Raw genomic sequence first — 21326 nt, forward strand, 5'->3', positions numbered from 1 at the left:
AGAGGAAATTAATTAGATTAATTAGATTAATTAATTAAGTCACGATGACCCTAATTAGTCTTCTCTAATTATTATCGCTAAATTGGTTTAGTTAATTAAATCAACTATAGTAAATGATACTATTTAACCCAGAGTTAACCCTTAGTAAAGACAAAATGGATTTATTAAAAGTAAAATGTTCAATTTTAATCAATAGGGTCAATATTGGCCAAGTATTAAATATTTGGTATTTATTAATTAAAAGGGATTAAATTTTATATTAATGTGAAGTTAATTTTTAGGAAATTATTATACTTATTTGGGTTAATTTTATTGGTCGAATTTAAAAGAATTATTTGCATTTGCTCATTAATTATTTTTTAAAGCCAATAAAATATGTGTTAACATGAATTTAACTAAGTCCTAGAGCAATTAAATACTGCTCAAGGTGATTAATATCTCTGGATTAATAATTGAAGAATTATTGGGGGTAATTTATTTCAACTAATAAATTAAGTTGTGACGACCCTTTATGGGGTATAATTAGTCAAGTTGTATTGTAATATTAAATTTGTAAAGTTAATTAAATTAACTTTAGAAAACCATTCTAATATCATTGAAGATTTCATTTGGAACAACTGGTTAAGTTGTCACATCTAATTAAGTGTCAGATGCATGTAATTAAATGTTCAAAAAAAAATTAGTTGTGTTTTTGCCCAAAAGTTTGGGCATGACATATACAAGATGAACTCAATATGATCAAATTAGAAAGTTATGAAGAGGCTTAACAGTGTGCACTAAAGGCCGAAGAGAAATTTAACAAAAGACATGAGCATAGATAGAGAGGTAGAGGTAGAAGATTTACCAAACAAAGAGGAACTAGTATAGATTAGAACAAGGACAAGGAAGTAAACAAAGAAGTTAGTTTATATCGAAAGGATGATAGAAACTTCTACCTAAGGAGAGAATCAGATAGTTACCAGAATTAGAACTTTGGATGACAAGACAAGAGGAAATTTAGAGGAACTTTCTTTAAGTGTGGAGGAGAAGGACACCGTTCATTCGAATGTAAGAAGACATAGGCTACCGAAAGAGGAACAATGGTGGAAGAAAAACCCATCGAATCAGATAATAAACTAGAAGATGGATAATTGCTGATGATGTGGATAGCTTTGTGTCATACCAGAGTAGATGAAGATACCTTGTAGAGGAAGAATATGTTGAAAACAAGATCTAAGGTATCTGGTAAGTGTTGTAAAGTTGTTATTGATAGTGGTAGTTCAAATAATCTTGTTTTAGAAGAGATGGTGAATAAGTTGAAATTGGAGAGGTTGAAACACCCTAATATTTTTCAGATAGCATGTATTCAGGGTGACCATAAGGTATTAGTAAGTGAATAGTGTTTGGTTAAATTAAAAATTGGGAATTATCATGATGAAGTTTTGTGTGATATTATGCCTATGGATATTTGTCATCTTTTGTTGGGTTGACCTTAGTAGTTTGATAGACAGACAATACATGATAGAAGAAATAATACATACACTATTGTGGGCAATGGGATGAAGCAAATCTTGTTACCTTTGGAGGAACCTTTGAGGAATGAAGTCTATACAAATGCAAAAATTTGTTTAGTAGATCAAAGGAAATTCATGGATTGAATGAGACAAGAGAATGTGCATTTTTCCTTCATTCTTAAGAAGACTAAGAGACCGGAACCAAAAGAAGAGCACCTAGAAGAGAGAAGAGACTTGCTGGTAGAATATGGGGACATCATTTCAGATAGTGTACCTGATGGATTTCCACCTATTAGAAGTATTAGTCATTGCATGGAATTGGTTCTTGGAGCTAGATTGCTTAAAAAAGTTGCACACTGGTTGACATCGGTAGAGAATGAAGAACTAAATAGACAAGTGCAGGAGTTGGTTGAAGAAAGGTTTAATGAGGGAGAGTATAAGAACATGTGTAGTATAAACAATATTAGCACCTAAGAATAATGGAGAATGTGTACTGATTCAAGAGAAATAAATAAAATCATAATGAAATATAAGTGTCCTTTTCTAGAGGATGGATGACATAATGGACTATTTGAGGGGAGAAAAATATTTTATAAAGATAGATTTGAAGAGTGGATATAAAGGTGATGTGTGGAAGATAGTATTTAAGATAAACATATGACTATGTGAATGGTTGGTGATTCCTTTTGGATTGACTAATGCATCGATTACTTTCATGAGGCTGATGAATAAGTTATTGAAGAAGTTATTGGGTAAGTTTGTTATTATGTATTTGGATGGCATTCCAAATTTTAGTAAAACAAAAGATGAGAATTTGTTGCCGCTAAGACAAGTTTTGCAAAGGTTGAGAGAAGAAAAGTTGTCGATCAATATCAAGAAGTGTACTTTCATGAAGGATGAGTTAGTGTATTTAGGATTTGTGATATTGGAGAATGGTTTGATGATGGACCCTGAGAATGTGAAATCCATTGTTATGTGGCCTACACCAGAAAGCATTGGGGAGGAAAGATTATTTCATGGACTGGCTAGTTTTTATCAGAAGTTTACTAGAAATTTTAGTTCAGTTTGTAAACCTATGACTATGACCATAAAAAGAGATTGAAAGGCATTCAAGTGGACCACCACAAAAAACAAAAATTTGAATTGTTGAAGCAAATAGTGACTGAGCAGCTTGTATTATCTTTACTAGATTTCAATAAGGTATTTCAAGTGGATTATATTGGGAGTGGAACAATAATAGGAGCAGTTTTGAGTCAAGAAGGAAAAGAAGTAACCTATTTCAGTGAGAAATTGAATGATTCCAAGGAAGAGATTCCAGTATATGATCAAGAATTTTATGCCATAGTTCAAGCCTTGAAGAAATGGAGACAACACTTGTTTCATAAGGAGTTTGTGTTGTATATAGATTATCAAGCTTTGCAGGATTTAAATAGTCAGAGTAAGTTGAATTTGAGACATATGAGATGGGTAGAATTCTTGTAGAGTTACACCTTTGTGTTAAAGAATACAAGTGAAAAATATAATAAATTTGTTGATGCATTGAGTAGGAGAAGGAATTTTCTGACAGAGATGAGAGTGATAGTATTAGGTTTTAAAGATTTCAAGACCTTGTATGATGAAGACCCAAATTTTGTAGAACCTTGGAAGGCATGTAGAGAACCGATTATGGTTGATAGGAGAAAATGGTTACATTATTTCATTTAGGATGGGATGTTATTCAAGGGAGTTCAGTTGTGTATACCTAAGAGTTCCATGAGAGAGAACCTGGTAAAAGAGAAACATAGTGGAGGTTTAGCCAGACATTTTAGCATTGACAAAATAGTTGTATTAGTGAGTGAGCAATATTTTTGGCCATAGATTCCTAAGGATGTTAAGAGATATGTGCAGAGTTGTAGAGTTTGCCAAGTTGAATAAGGTAATAGTTAGAATGTGGGATTGCAAAAACCTTTGACAATACCGGTAAGACCTTGGGAGGATATAAGCATGGATTTGGTACTTGGATTGCCTAAGACACCAATATGGAATGATTCCATATTTGTGGTAGTGGATAAATTTTTGAAGATGGCTCATTTTATACCTTATAAGAAGACATTAGATGCATTACATGTAACAAACTTATTTTTCAAGGAATTGGTCAGATTGCATGGATTACCTAAGAGCATAGTTTCAGAAAAAGACACTAAGTTTGCTGGCTATTTTTGGAGAACACTTTGGAAGAAGATGAAGACAAATTTGAAGTTCAGCCCTAGTTTTCATCCACATACAAATGGATAGATGGAATTTGTTAACCAGAGTTTGGGAAACTTGTTGAGATGTTTAGTGGGAGATAAAACTGGAAGTTGGTATTTGATCCTCACATAAGAAGAGTTTTCCTACCATAATTCAGTGAATATAAGTACCTTAAAAACACATTTTGAGATTGTTATCAGAGTGCACCCTAGAGGAATATCAGAATTGAGAGAAATTAGCAATGAAGAACGGAAGAGTTCAGAAGTAGAAGATTTTGTAGATCACATGGCAACATTGCATAGTCAGGTTAAACATCATTTGGAAGATGTGAACAACAAATATAAGGAGAAGGAAGATGAGAAGTGGAGACATAAGGAATTTGAAGTTGATGAAAGTAATATTTTGGGGAAGATTAGTTTTCAAAATGTGTATGAAGTCGAGCTACTAGATAGTCTAAGTATTTCACCTATATTCAACATTGCAGATATTCATGCATAACATGAACCTGAATTCAGTGAGGATAATGTTATAGACCTTGAGAAAAAATTGCACCAGAAGGAAAAAAATTAGATTGAAGAGATTTTGGATAGTAGGATTAGGTATAGTACTCTGACCAGTAAGTACAAAGAATATCTTGTGAAGTAGAAAGGCAGACCAGTTGAATATTCATCTTGAATTTCTCAGGCAGAGATTGACAACCTTGGTTTCCATCTAACCCCAACAAAGTTAGAGGATCAATTTTTCATTAACCTTGGATGTCTGATGCAGGAGCATCCCTAGTTCACAACAATGCTGCATCAACCAAGAATGTTTTCCTTTATGTTTTGTTTTTTATTTACAGTTTCAGTTTTCCTTTCTATGTGTCTTGGTTCTGGGTCATTGGATCCTGTGGAATTAGATTCTTCTTGAATACTTGATCATATTTCTATCTTTCATACTGCATCTCATTTGGATCACTTACCCACAAGGTATCGCTACTAGTTTTCATGACAATTTCTTGCTACCGATTGTTCCTTTGTTACCGGTTACCTAAGACCTATTCTGGCAATCTTATGGAACCCATTATGAAGCTTCCAGAACCTTGGTAATTTATTTTGATGTTCCTCAGTGTGTGGCCAATATTTTCTCATGATCTACATTTCATCCTTTCGATTTTTTGGAGGAATCTCTTGGTGGAGGCTAACCTTGTTCATTTTGCACGTTAGGTCTTGTTCTTCGAGTTTTAATCCCTTTTGGGCCAACTTGATCCTTTGGATCAATATATATTTATAATAATGATATAGAATGTAATAATCGATTAGAATCAATTAGAGTATCAGATAGATAAACTATTCCTAGAAGATATATCTTTCGATTCAAGGTCTTGGTTGTGACATATTTTACAAGGCCTGCGTGCCGGTATGTTGTAACCTAGCTATTACTGGTTGTTTGTAATCAAATTTCATACAATAAAACTATCTATTATGCATTACCCCCATCATGTCTATGTTTTTCTGTTGTGTTTACTCTTATTGACTGGTCCATATTGATCACTTTGAGGTTCCTCATCATTGGCAACTGCTTCAGAAGAAGCACGAAGGATAATAATAGGTCCCCATATGGAATAGTTTCCACTATTACACCAATCCTTCTGTAAAATTCTGCAAATGGTTCATGGACTGATGCAATCAACATCATGCTTAACTAAGTTCATGAAGGGGTACAACCCCTAGTTGACTTCTAAGATACTCAAATGTATTCTTAGGTGGAGGTTTGGTAAAAATATTGCAAGATGCTCCTTGGTAGAAACATGCTCTAAGATAACATCTTTTCTCTTCATGTTTTCTCTCAATAAATGATACTTCAATTCAATGTGCTTGGTTTGTGCATGCAAGACAAGATTCTTAAAAATATTAATGGCACTTGTATTATCACATAAAATATTTATAGGTTATGAGATCTTCATCTTAAAACCTTGTAAAATGTGTCTCATCCAAATAGCTTGTGTGCAATTCATATAAGCTGCAACATACTTAGCTTCAGTAGTAGATTGTGAAGTACAACTCTTCTTCTTACTAGTCCATGAAACAAGTCTTCCTCCAAGAAATAATGCTCCACCTATTGTGCTTTTCTGATCATCAACATTTCCTGCCCAAACAACATCTATGTAAACCTTTTAATCAAACTATCCTCCATATGAATACCATAATCCATAGTCAACAGTACCTTTTAGGTATCTAAAAATTCTCTTGGTTGCTATCAGATGTGTTTCATTTGGATTCTTCTGGAATCTAGCAACTATACCAATCGCATGGGCTATATCCGGTTTACTATGAACAATATAGTGTAATTTTCCAATGATTGACCTGTATTTGTTTTCATCAACATATTAAGATTCATCTTCCTTAGACAACTTACAATGTGTAACCATTGGTGTCCCAACTAGTTTTCAATCACTCATGCCAAATTTCTTCAAGACCTCTTTCAGATACTTAGATTGTGTAATGAAAATACCATTCTTCATTTGTTGTATCTACAAGCCTATACAATTTTTTATTTCCCCTAGTAAAGACATTTCAGACTCATTTTTTATTTCATCTGCAAAACTATTGCTTATGACATCATTACCTCCAAATATGATATCATCAACAAATACTTCACTGACCAGTATTTCATCTCCTTCAGACTTGAGAAAAATGTTACTATCATCACTGGTTCTTAGAAAGCCTATCTTCATCAGATGTGTTTGAATTCTTTCATACCATGCTTTGGGTGCCTGCTTTAATCCATATAAAGCCTTATGCAATCTGCATACCATGTCTTTCTCATTAGTAAAAGCATAACCATCTAGTTTCTCTATGTAAACTTCTTCTTCCAATATCCCATTAAAAAATGTAGACTTAACATCCATCTGGTATACCTTGAACTTCTTATGGGCTACAAATGCAAGTAAAGTTTTGACACCTTCCAGTCTTTCTATTGGTGCAAAATTTTCACCATAATCTTCTCCTTCTTCTTGTGCATAACCCTTGCAAACCAACCTACCCTTATTGTGAATTACAACACCATGTTCATTCAACTTGTTCCTGAATACCCATTTAGTACCTATAACATTCTTATTTACCAGTCGGGGTACTAGGGTCCAATTGTTCATCTTCTCAATTTGATCCAATTCCTGCTCCATATCTTTAACCCAATGATCATCACCAAATGCCTCCTTAGCAGTTATTGGTTCAATAGTGGAGATCATGCAATAGTTCTCTCTTATTCTCCTTCTAGTTAGTACTCCAGCATCCTTATCCCCAATAATCTATTCAGGGCTATGATTCAATCTCACATATCTAGGAATAATATGATCATTATCTTCAGGTTCAACTTCATCATTATCATCATCTTATAAATTTATCTATTTCGGTTGAACAAGTGCATCAATATTTTCTTTGTTGGTTTCAGATTTAACAGTTTCTGGTTCCAAAAGAAAAATGCAAGGATCTTCATCCTTCTTCTCCAAATTGTTTTCCTTTGAAACTTCAAGATATTCATCCACTCGAACATCAACACTCTTAATAATTCTTTGTGTCCAGTTGTTAAAACATTTGTAGGCCTTACTCTTGGTGGAATAGACAAGAAATATGCCTTCATCACTCTTAGCTTCAAATTTGCTAATGTAATAACCTCTCTTAATAAAACATTTTCTTCCAAATATCTTAAAATAGCTAACATCGGGTGATCTTCCGTACCAATATTCATAAGGGGTCTTGTCCTTACCTCTTTTCCCTAGAACTCAGTTCATAGTGTAGATAGTTGTACTGACATCTTCTATCCAAAATGTTTTCTCTACACCTCCTTGTATCAACATTGTCCTAGCAGCTTCAACCACAGACCGGTTGTTGCTCTCTATGATACCATTTTGTTGTGGTGTCCTTGGTGCAGAAAGTTGTCGTTTGAAGCCGTTCTCATCATAGTACTTAGCGAATTCCTCAGAAATAAATTCACCACCTTGATCTATTCTTAGAAATTTTATCTTCTTTCTACTCTCTTTCTCAACTAAGGCCCTAAATGCCTTGAACTTACCAAAAGCTTTAGTCTTATCCTTCAAGAATGTGACCCACATCATCCTTGAGCAATCATTAGTGAGGATAATGAAATATATATCACCTTGAATGCTTTTTGTTTTTATTGGTTCATAAAGATCTGTACGAACCAAATCTAACAAATGCTTTACTAAGAAGGATTTTCTCTTGAAAGCTAAAGAAGTAATCTCTACTAACTGACATTCTTTGCAAAGAGCACTAACTGGTTTGTCTAACTGAGGCAAACTTCTCACTGGCTTGGACTTACTCTCTTTAAAAATGTTATCAAAGTTTATATGACAAAATATCCTATACCAAAGCCAGCTATCATCTCTTTTTGCAATCAAACAGTTGCTAACTTTAGGATTAAGGTGAAACAGGTTACCTTTATCTTGCTTCCTAGTTGCAATCAATTCTTCTTTGTTGTCAAAGATTTTGCACATAGCATTTTTAAACTCCAGTGGGTATCCTTTGTCATTAAGTTGTACCACATGCAAAAAATTATGCTTTAGACCTTCAACCTAGTAGACATTATCAGCACTGCTCTTCCTATTGAGAAAAATAACTCCCTTACCTTTGACCATGCAGGGTGAGTGGTGCAGACCACCTAGCTCAAAGTTGTCTTTTCTTGCATTTTAGATTTTTTGTGTCATTTAAAGTTATTTTATGTTGTAATAAGGTGGAATAAATCCTATGATTCTTTATGAAGCCATAGTTTGATTGTTCACTCTTTTGTTGTGCTCGAGATTCAAAATTTTCATTATCCTGAAAAGTTGTCAAAATGTCAATTTTTGGTTTGTACTAGGTGGATGCCTAGAAACTTGCTAGAATATTTGGAAATGATTTAAATACATTTTGGTATGCCATTTGAGTCATTTTTCATTCCTTGAGAGCCTTGGAGTGTGTTTTTGCACTCATAGGTAAAAGTTGTCAAAAATCGGTCATGACAACTTTTGCATTTTTAGGCAAAAGTTGTCCATGAAGCAAATGGTCTTATAATTTGGTTGGAACCAACTTAAAATGGTTTATAAAAACTTATAATCATCTCCAATATTAGGTTAATAAAATTTTGGTTTGCATTCAATTCATTTGCTAAGGGTTTCCTATGCTTTTTCTCACGTTTGGACTATTTTTGCTTTGAATTTTTGCTTTTGTATGACCTGTATGGTCTAGTAGAGTGATAATAATAGCACAACAAGTTAGGAAATTTTTTATCTTTCAAACAAGTATTATATGAAGGTCTGAAGTGCTTTGGATCAAAAGTTATCACTATTTTTATAAAAGTTGCTCACAAACCCTTGAAACTTGTGGTTTTGATTGTAAAAATGCATTTTACCTGAGCATCCACGAATGGAAAAAGTTGAAATCCAGTGGATGGCTTGGGTAGGCTCTATAAATAATTTTAGAGTAGGCATTTTATGTTTTTGCAGGCCACAAGGAGGAGAATGGGTGAGATGAATAACACACAATCTTGTAGCTAGTGTGTGGGGGCAACAAAGATTGCTCATTTTCAGAGCCATGGAGAAGTGATATGCCATAAACCCATAGTATTTTCAAATGGCATATGGGTTTAATAAAAGAATCCAATATTTTTTGGGTGGGTGATTTTGACTAGTGAAGAGTTTGGAGCACATCTTCCAAAACTGCCTGGAAGCCCTAAACCCCTTAAAAATAGCTCTTTTTCAATTACCCTAGTTGTACGACAAACCTAGATGGGAAACTTTGTGATCTTGTTTAGCTTCCAAATGGGTATCTGAATGTGTAAACATAGCTAGGGTTTGTTAAGAAATTTTGAGGAAAACGACCAAAAAAAAGTCTTAGAAGGGATAGTCAAATAGGCCTAATAGCAGCCGGTAGTAGCAAGTTGAAAGCCTAGGCCTTGGGGGGAAGGCGTAGACCTTTTCAATGCATAAAATGACCTTGAAAATACCTGAAAAAAATTACCATAACCATTGAACATTCTTTTAGAGTGAAGATCCTTGGTGGAGGACTTTGGAGCGTAGTTGGAGCTTTGGGAACCTAGTAGGTGACCATCTCAAAATTAGAGATTTGGGTCAGAACCAACAAGAAAAATCAAGAGTCTGTACCTAGGAGGAAATCCAATAGACTGTAGGCATTGGAGGTCTAAGGAGTGTACCCTAACAAGTTACCTTGGAGGAGCTTGAGTAGAAGGGTGGGTTGAGGAGTTGGCGTGTGTAAGGGTGAATTTGAGAGCTAGGCACAAGATCTCTACATCAGAGTGGTATCAGAGCCATTATTTGAAAGATTTGGTGTATGTCAGATTGTGAATAATTAGAAGAAAGTTCAATGCCTCCAAAGGCAATGACTCCAAAAGCCATCTGACAGATGATGGCAAAGATGATAGAAGGATTGAACGATGTAGAATGAAGCAGAGGAAGTAGAGAGCCAAAGAAGAAGAAGGGAAAGGTTAAGACAAAATGGGGTGATGAGACTAATGAAGAAGTGGGAGATGGAGAGGAACCAACAGTAGTAGCTATGCCTCAAGACCAAAAGTTATTCCTAGATTCAGTCAAATCCATTTCTAAGTAAAATTTGGATGGATTACCCACATATGGAGGAAACCTTAATGGAGAAGAGTTGCTAGATTGGATAGAATCTCTAAATAATCATTTTGATTACAAAGAGGTAGTAGAAGAGAAAAGAGTTAATGTGGCCAAATAAAGAATGAGAGGATCAACATTGGTTTGATGGAATATGATGCAAGAAGAAAGGATACAAGAATGCAAAAAGAAGATAACTTCATGGGAGCATATGAAGATCAAACTTAATGCACAATTCCTTCCAGGAGATTTTGAAGTTAAAATTCATAAGAGACTGCAAAATCTGAAACAAAGGGAGCTAGATGTCAATGCTTACATGAAGGAATTCCATAAACTAAGCCTCAGAGCTAAGAAGCATGAGAATGAGGTGGAGAAATTGGCTAGATACATGAATGGATTGAGACAAAATATACAAGATGAAATCAATATCCTTACTCGTGATACCATTCATAAGTGTTTTTAGTTAGTATTCAGGGTAGAAGACAAAATTAAGAGGAGAAGTGAACAAAATAAAAAATTTAGAGGTGGCAAATCCTTTAGAGGAAGGGGCACTTTTAGTAGAGGACAGGAAAAATCAAGGAATGAAGAAAAATCAAGGCAAGAAGGTGGTGGAGACTCTTCAAGGGGGCCATTTAGAGGATCCTTCAGAGGAAGAAACAATTCTAGGGGCAGATTTGGAGGCTCAGGAAGAGGAAATTCAATTTTCACTAGTAGATGTTACAATTATAATCAAGTTGGCCACACAATGGGAAGGTGTCCAGAGAAAGCAACCAGCTCTTCACACTCATACATGGGTGAGAGAAGAACACAATTAGTGCAGGAAGAAGACAATCAAAGTGTGTCTTCCCCTCTCAGCAAGGTAGACCTAGTGATAGATAGTGAAATTATAATGCTAAGAAGGTCTTTGTTGAAGATTCCTAAAGCTCAAGAGCCACCACAAAGGAAGAGTTTGTTTAGAACAACTTGTAAGTCTCAAGGCAAGATTTGAAAAGTGATTGTAGACTCAAGTTCAACTAAGAATATAGTTTCAACTGAAATGGTGGATAAACTCAAGTTAAAGAGGCTGCCACATCTCACTCCCTACAAGGTGTCATGGATCAACTGGGGCCAACATGTCTTAGTTGATGAGAAAGAATGGGTAGAATATGAGATTGGTGAGTATAAGAACAAGATTCTATGTGATATATTGCCTATGGATGCTTGCCATTTATTGTTGGGACGTCCATGGCAATTTGATGTAAAGGCTCAACATGATGGAGAGAAGAATAGCTATGTCATTATCAAGAATGGTAAGAGGTATCAAGTAGATCCATTACCTGATCCAAAAGAAGAAAAACAAGTTGGATCAAGTGTGATGATGATGAGTGGGAAATAGTTTCTTAAGGTGATGAAACAAGAAGGAGATCAGGGGTATGCTATTGTGCTCAAACCTAGTGAAGAAGGTAAGGCAGATCCAATGGAAGAAGTGCCACAAGAGGTGAAAGGTCTACTCAAACAATATGAAGAAGTAATAGGAGAAGATATACCTAATTATTTTCCACTAGTGAGGGATATAAATCACCAAATATACCTTATTCGAGGGGCATGTTTGCCTAACAAGGCTTCCTACAAAATGACACCTAGTCAAAATGAAGAAATTGCCAAACAAGTGCAAGAGCTCTTAGATAAAGGATTCAACAAAAAGAGTTTGATTCCATGTGTTGTAACTATTGTATTATCACCCAAGAAAGGGGGAAAATGAAGAATGTGTATAGATTCCAAAGCAATCAATAAGATCACTATAAGGTACCGGTTCCCTATGCCAAGGATAAAAGACCCATTGGACAATATTGGGGGTGCAAGCTACTTCACAAAGGTGGATTCAAAATTAGGTTATCATCAAATAAGATTCAGACCAAGGGATGAATGGAAGACAACCTTTAGGACCAATCTTGGCCTCTATGAGTGGTTGGTCATGCCATTTGGCCTTACCAATGCACCTAGCACTTTTCAAAGGCTCATGAATGAAGTCTTGGTTGAGTTCATGGGTAAATTTGTGATTGAATATCTTGATGAAATTATAATATTTAGTAGGTCCAAAGAAGAACATCTCAAGGATGTGGAGATGGTCTTGAAGAAGCTAAAAAAAGCACAACTCAAAATCAACCTTGAAAAGTGTGAGTTTCTCAAGACTGAACTTGTATATCTTGGTTTTGTTATTTCACAAGGTTGTCTAAAAATGGATCCTAGTAAGGTTGAGGCAATCCTTAGTTGGCCTACACCAAAGAATATTAGTGATGTTAGGAGCTTTCATGGGTTAGCATCCTTTTATAGGAAGTTTGTAAGAAACTTTAGTCATGTGTGTGCTCCTGTGCTCAATACTATCAAAGGGGGAGTCAAGTGTCAATTTAGGTGGATAGAGGAGGCCCAAAAGGGATTTGAGTTATTGAAAAATAAAATAGTTGAGTTACCTACCCTTATGTTGATTTCAATCATTTATTTACAGTTGAGTGTGATGCTAGTCAAAGAGCAATAGGGGCTATTTTGAGTCAAGGGTCTTCCCATAGCCTTTTTCTCTGAAAAGTTGAATGAAGAAAAACAAAAGTACTCTATGTATGACTTGGAGTTGTATGCCATGGTGCAAGCCTAGAAGAAGTGGCTTCATTACTTGCTGCCCAAAGAGTTTGTGGTCTATACTGACAACCATGCCCTTACACTTCTCATGTTTCCTACTCAAAGTATATGATAGATGAAGGTTTGTTGTTTAAAGGAAATCTCCTTTGTATACCCCAATTCTCTATGAGACAAAACATCATTCAAGAGAAACATCAAGGGGGTCTAGGAGGTCATTTTGGAAATGATAAAACAATGGAGTAGGTTAGTTGGTTCTCCTATTGGCCCAAGTTGCAATTAGAAGTAAGGAAATTTGTTGAACAATGTGCCATATGTCAGAGAGAAAAAGGATCAACAAGTAATGCAGGTTTATATCAGCCCTTAGTCATACCCCAAAGGCCTTGGGAATGTTTGAGCATGGACTTTGTGTTGGGTTTACTAAGAACACCAAGAGGATCTGATAGTGTTTATGTGGTGGTAGATAGGTTCAGAAAAATGGTTCACTTCATCCCTTGTAAGAGTACCAATGATGCCACCTACATTGTAGGTCTTTTCTTCAAATAAATAGTAAGAATCCATGGACTTAAAGATAGCATTGTGAGTAATAGGGATGTTTAGTTTTTGAGTCACTTTTGGAGAACCTTATGGAAGAAGTTGGGTAGTAGACTCTCATTTTCATCTACCTACCATTTCAAATCAAATGGTCAGACTGAGGTGGTCAATAGCTCCTTGGGTAATCTCCTAAGGTGTCTCACTAGGCAACATGGTTAGACTTGGGGCTAGGTGATAAGCCAAGTAGAGTATGCATACAATGATTTAGTCAACCGGAGCACACAAAAAAGTCCTTTTCAAATTGTTTATGGAATGCATCCTAGAGGTGTCTTAGACCTTAGTGATATCAACACAATGACCCACAAGGGTGCTCAAGGAGAGATTTTTTTTGAAGGTATTAAAGAAATTTATGACAAAGTAAGACAGTCCTTGCAACAAAAATTAGAAAAATGTAAGGAACAAGCTGATCAATCAAGGAGGAACTTGCAATTTAAGGTTGTATACTTAGTTTTGGCTTATCTCCAAAAGGAAATACTTTCAAAAGGACATCCAACAAATTTGATGATGAAGAAGATTGGGCCACTCAAGATTGTACATAAGTTTGGCCAAAATGCCTATGAGGTTGAACTACCTCCTTCTTCGGCCATATCTCCTATTTTCAATATTTGTGAGTTGTATCCCTATAAATGAGAATTTTAGACCTCTCAAATGGATACCACATTGCAATCTGAAGAGGACTGGGTGAAGGATTTACCAGTTAGTCATCCGGTTTAGTTGGAGAGCATCTTGGATACCAAGGTGATCAAGAAGATAAGAAAGGGCATCTACAAACATTATCTTGTAAAATGGACAGGTCTACGTTATTCAAAGGCTATGTGGATGTCAAAAGCTGACATAATTTATCATGGAGTGCAACTAGCATACCTGATAACTCAAGGGACTTGAGTTCCTTACCCCAGGGGAGTATGCTACAGAGCACCTAGCTCAAAGTTGTCTTTTCTTGCATTTTAGAGTTTTTGTGTGATTTCAAGTTATTTTATGTTGTAATACAGTGGAAGAAATCCTATGATGGTTTTTGAAGCCATAGTTTGGTTGTCCACACTTTTGTTGTGCTCAGGATCCAAAATTGTCATTATCCTGAAAAGTTGTCAAAATGTCAATTTTGGGTTTGTACCAAGTGGATGCCTGGAAACTTTCTAGATTGTTTGGAAATGGTATAAATCCATTTTTGGATTCCATTTTAATGATTTTTCAAGCCTTGAGAACCTTGGATTATGTTTTTGCACTCATAGGTAAAAGTTGTCAAAAATTGGTCATGACAACTTTTGCATTTTTAGGTAAAAGTTGTCCATGAAGGAAATGGTGTTGGAAGTTGCTTGGAAACAACTTAAAATGGTGTATAAAACCTTCTAATAATCTCCAATAATAGGTGTATCTAGGAAATTAGGAATCATCACAAGCAATATCAAAACTAATCTAGCTCAATCACAAAAGCTTAAATGTAATGATCTATCCTAAACACACTCAATAAAGACATGAAAATAAAGCATTCAAAACTAAAGAATATGCAAACCAAATGTAGATCTGAATGTTCCTTCATGCAGCTCCATTGTTCTTCTTTCTTCTCCAAATAGCCTTTGTTTGTGGATCTCACCTTCAAGTGCATACACCTAATGTGAAAGCAAGATTGACATTGGCACAAGAATACTTGAAGCTTGATTGACTAAAAAGAGGGATTATCTGATTATTTGATTTTGTGATTAGATTGGGATTGAAGAAATTCATCCAATTTATAGATAAATTGGAGAAAAAGATCAAATTAGCATGATTCCGCTCAAATGGAAATTGCAAATCAATCATGTCAATTATGACAAATTATGACAAATTATGCACCTTCTATGCAAAATTTGATTGATTGATAATTCATGACAATTTATGACAAATTTCTATGTCAAGAATTGATTGATTGTCAATTATGACAAATTATGACAAATTTCTATGTCATTCCCATGAAATTAGGAGAAAAATAGGAGAGAATTGAAATTAGAAATTAGGAAATTAGAAAATAGGTGGAAAATTAGAAAATTAGGTAAATTAATTAATAATTTGTCATTTATTAATTAATTCACCAAAAAGAGGAATAATTAGCCAATTAAATGAATATTTAATTGTAATGAGAAGACTTAGGATAAATAAATAATTTATTAATCCTAGAGAGAGAAAATAACAAACAAGGTTAAATGACTAAATCATGAAACCCTAGAAGATGAATTAGAAATGCGAAAATGACAATTAGGTCGTGATGAAGGATAAATGACTCGATTTTGAATTTGAATTGATAAATGACCCATTTGATAAATGATTTGATTGATAAATGCGTCAATTGACGAGGAACAATGACTAATTGATCCAAATTGACATAATTGAGAAAGACGATGATCGATGACAAATCGATTGCAAAATGACAAAATTGACAAGAGGACAAGGATCGATGACAAAATAGATTACAAGATGACAAGATTGGAAATGACCATGATCGATGAAAAATCGATCACAAAATGACAACATTGAACATGACAATGATCGATGATAAATTGACCATAAAATGACAAGATTGATAAATCGATCACCAGATGATAAGATTGAAAAGAGGACAAAACCCTAATTAGGATTGACGATGTCCAAAATGATAAGATTGACAATAAGATTGATAAGAGGACAAAACCCTAATTAGGATTGGCGATGTCCAAAATGATGACAAATGAGCATGCACATTGATGCGACAGAATAAGATTGACCAAAATCATGATTGAAGATTTTTGTCGACAAGACCAAATTCGAAGGCGAGATGAATGCAAAATGTAGAAGAATGACTCGATGCTCGCAAATGATAAAAACCAAGCGCGTGACATAGGAGAAATGTTAATGCGATGCAAAAACCTAAAATGAGGCAATGCGTAAATGTTAAAGCATGACTCTGCAAGAGTTGACCATTTTTAGATGTCTACAATAGGTTAATTAACTTTTTGTTTGTATTGAATTCCTTTGCCAAGGGTTTCCTATGCTTTTTCTCACGTTTGAATTGTTTTTGCTTTGAATTTCTTTGTTTGTATGACTTGTATGGTCTGGTACAATGCTCATAATATCACAAGAAGTTAGGAATTGTTTTTATCTTTCCAACAAGTATAATATGAAGGTATGAAATGCTTTGGATCAAAATTTATCACTGTTTTTGTAAAAGTTGCTCACAAACCCTTGAAACTTGGGGTTTTGATTATAAAAATGCATTTCACCTGTGCATCCACAAATGCCACAAGTTGAAATCTAGTGGCTGGCTTGGGTAGGATCTATAAATAGTTTTAGAGTAGGCATTTTGTGTTTTTGTAAACCACAAGGAGGAGAATGGGTGAGATGAATAACACACAAGCTTGTAGCTAGTGTGTGGGGGCAGTAGAGATTGCTCATTTTCAGAGCCATGGAGAAGTGATACCGCAACAAACCATAGTGTTTTGGAAAGGTATATGGGTGTACTAAATTAATCCAAGATTATTTGAGTTGGTTATTTTGACTGGTGAAAAGTTTGGAGCACATCTTCCAAAACTGCCTGGAAGCCCTAAACCCCTTAAAAATACCTCTTTTTCAGTTACCCTAGTTTTACGACAAACCAAGATGGGAAACTTTGTGATCTTTTTGAAATTCCAAATGGGTATCTGAATATGTAAAAGTATCTAGGGTTTGATGGGAAATTTTGGGGAAAAGACCAAAAAAATAGTCCAAGAAGGGCTAGTCAAATAGGCCTAATAGCAGTCGATAGAAGTAAGTTGAAAGCCTAGGGTTTGGGAGGAAAGTGAAGACCTTTTCAATGGATAAAATGACCTTGAATATACTTGCACAACATTACCATAACCTTTGAACATGATTTTATAGTGAAGATCCTCGGTGAAGGTCTTTGCAGCCTAGTTGGAGCTTTGGGAACCTAGTAGGTGACCATCTCAAAATCAGAGATTTGGGTCAGAACTAATAAGAAACCTCAAGAGGCCATACCTAGGAGGTAATCCAATAGACTTTAGGCCTTAGAGGTCTAAGGAGTGTACCCTAGCAAGTTACCTTGGAGGATCTTGAGTAGAAGGGCGAGTTGAGGAGTTGGGGTGTGTAAGGGTGAATTGAAGAGCTAGGCACAAGATCTCTACATTAGTGACTCATTGCCACATATTACAACACTACCATCAAATTCATTCAAGGAAAGAAACTTGCTTTGATCACCAGTCATATGATGTGAACAACCACTATCAATCATCCAATAATCAAAGCTATCCATCCTCAATACTATTGCCTTCTGGTCTGATATATCTTCCTTGATAGCTACAAACACAATATCTTCACTAGAATCACCATTAGTTTCTTCATCAGTGATACCACTATCAACAACAATAAGACAATCTCTCTTTCCTTTACCCTTATACTTCTTGAATTTGTCTTTCTTGTGTTCATTTTCACCATTAGGACAACTAGCGGCTATGTGGCCAATCTTGTTGCTTGCAAAACATTTTAAAGGTAATTTACCTCTGTATTTGCTAGGGCCTCTAAGTAGTCACTTTTCCAACAGTGCTTCAAGCTCCACTAAACTATCTCTATATTTGCCAGGGCCTCTAAGTAGTCGCTTTTCCAACAGTGCTTCAAGCTCCACTAAACTATCTTCATCATTAATATCTCTGCTGGATCAGGATTCATAACCATGACTAGTATCTCTACTTTTTCTCATAGATGGGTTAGAGACAGAAGCTCTAAATGTAGACTCTGATTTCTATACAATACCATCATAACCATTTAATTCAAAAGTAGTAAGTTTTCCAATGATATAGTCAAGAGTTACCTTAGTTTTTTCTATGGACTTCAACTCCTCAATAGCTATAACTTGGATAGCATAGACTGCTAGTAGAGTTCTCAGTACCTTACTGATGACTTTGGCTATTGGCATATGTGCAAAGGTGGATGACATGATGATATTGTATATTGTCATTTATGTCAATATATTGAAGTATGAATTGGTGTATTAAAGTAAGCAAACTGGCAAGAGAACCAGTATGATGGTATGAAGTCAACCGGTATGATGATGTGAACTGGTATATGGGAAAAGGTGAACTGGTATGTTGGAATGTGAACTAGTATATGCAAAGTTTGTATCAAGATTTCATTTGATATGACTACCGGTTGGTAGTCTCAACTTCAGGGTTTCCGGTTGATGCATTCCAAGTCTATGTGATTCGATAGATGACATCCTATGATGAGTTAACATTGAAATGAAGATTAGATCATGTTTCCATGTTAGCCTTGCATGCGTGAAGGATTTCCTTGAGGATCTTGCATGAAGAAGATTGATTCTATCTACCTCGGGAATGTGCAAAGTCTCAGTAAATGGTGGAGAGCGTGTGATGGGTTATTAGTTTCTAGAAGCGGCAAAGATTAAATGATGGAGAATGTCTTGAGATTTGTTCAAGATTATTTCATCCTATGCAATGTGATTGAATGGTCAGATTTGGACTGATTATATTGTTAACCTATATGCTTAAGGTTTTAGGTTTTGGCTATCGACCTAATTATTTTCTATAAGGTTGATGATGATTCTCATTCAAGATTGTCAGCAAATGTTATGTGTGTATCCAAGTGAAGAGATACTTGATTCTTTCTAGACCGGTGCAGTGAGTAGAGATCTACAGAGTGTGATTGCATATGTATAGGAACTGAAGTGGATCTGCCTTGGCATTAAGTGTTGTTATCATATCAGTGTATTACCTGTTGACTTCTAAACATTTCAGCAGTTAGAAAATCCATTTACCGGGTAGCTTTAACAAGCTCTTTGTAAATCCTTTAACATGGTGACTCAAAATCAATGAGTTATTCAAATCCTCTTGTGAGGTAACCTTTAACAGGGTTGTAACCTTTAACCAGGTATTTAGCCATACCTTAATTGGGTGATCCTTAGCACGATTGGTTCCTAGCAGAACCTATTGTAAAGTTCTTAACCGGACTAGGCTCCTAATATAGTGGACTTCAGAAGAGTTCAAGAATAGCTTGTGGGTATTCATCCCCATCGTGGTTTTTCCCAGTTGGGTTTCCACGTGAAAAATCAATGTGTTATGTGTGATGCTTTTGATAACTCAATGATAAATGAATAGTACCAAACCGGTACTAAGAGGGGGGGTGAATCAGTACAGACAAAATACAGACCTAAACCAGTTTAGTAGCAATTACTCTAAATGTCTGGCAAATAGTGACAACAGTTTGAAATAGAGTGCAACCAGTAAAACTCAGAATAACTAAAACAATCATAAACCGGTTACTCACTGAGTTTTCCACTCAACTCAAAACTACACTACCATTTCACCCTTATGCATGAAGAGGTAATCTATCATCATATCTTCACAATAGCTAGTTCAACATGTTTTATTGACATGTATAAAACATAGAACCATCATATGCTTAACAGGCAATAACAAAGCATCACAAGATAAAAGCATCACATATGACACACATATTTTTTTCGTGGAAACCCAACTGGGAAAAACCATGGTGGGGATGAATATCCACAAGCTTGTTGTTGAACTCTTTGGAAGTCCACTCTGTTAGAAGCCTTGTCCGATTAAAGACATTACAAAAGGTTCTGCTAGGAACCGTTCCTGTTAGAGATTACCCGGTTAAGGGATGGCTACAATACCCAGTTAAGGGTTAAACCCTGTTAAGGGTACCTTGTTAGAGGATTTCAAGAACTCAATAGCTAAAGGATTTCCAGAGCTCTATAGGTTTCTAGATATCAATAACTTTGAGTTACCCTGTTAAGGGATTTACAACAAGCCGGTTAAGGCTACCCTATTAGGGGATTTTCCAACTATTGAGGTGGTTAGAGATCAATAGGTATTACAATGATCTGGTAACAACACTCAATGCCAATGCAAATCTTCTTAAGGTCCTCTTCACCTTTTGCACTTACACTCTGTAGGTATCACTTCTCTCCTCTGGTCTGGCAAGGATCTCATATCCCTTCTCTTGGATACTCACACACAAATTTTTCTAACAACCTCTGAAAGATTCACAACATCGACCTTATAGGACAACAGACAGGTTGGTACCATAAATCCTAAACCTTAGACCTGTTAGGTTAAGGAACTCAAATAGTTCAATCCTGACCGTTGATCATACTGTATTAAATGCAGCAGATCTTGAACATATCTCAAGACATTCTCCATCATTCATTATCCACCGATTTCATGGCGGTTGGTAATCCATCACATGTTTTCACCATTTACAAACTTCACACATTCTTGAGGTAGATAGGGATAGTCTTCTTCATGCAATATCCCTCACACGCACAAGGCTGATGTGGCAACATGATCTGTTCTTTGTTATACTGCTTACTCATTACACAAAGATCACCTATTGAGCCATACAGACTTGAAGCACTTCAACTAGAAACCCTGAAGTTGAGACTACCAACCAGTAGTCATACAATGCTTCAATTTGCTGATTCCCATAACCATTTGTCGGTTCACCTTGAACAAGCACACCGCTTCACTTTGGCACAAATACCGGTTCATAGAGTTATACCGGTTCTCACATATGCCAGTTCATAACTCTTCAACATATTGACATCAATGAAAACATACAATGCCATTATATCCACATATCGGTTCACATAATGCCAGCAATCTCCCCCTTTGGCATTGATGGCAATATATAAAGATATCTCTCTGCTTCATATCTTCTCAATTTCTGCAGATATCTTCTCTGCTTTACATCTTCTCCCCCTTTGACAACAATGCCAAAGTGGAGGCACAAGCTTCTCAGTTCCG

This window comes from Cryptomeria japonica, chromosome 5, assembly GCF_030272615.1.
Source record: "Cryptomeria japonica chromosome 5, Sugi_1.0, whole genome shotgun sequence".
Taxonomy (NCBI): domain Eukaryota; kingdom Viridiplantae; phylum Streptophyta; class Pinopsida; order Cupressales; family Cupressaceae; genus Cryptomeria; species Cryptomeria japonica.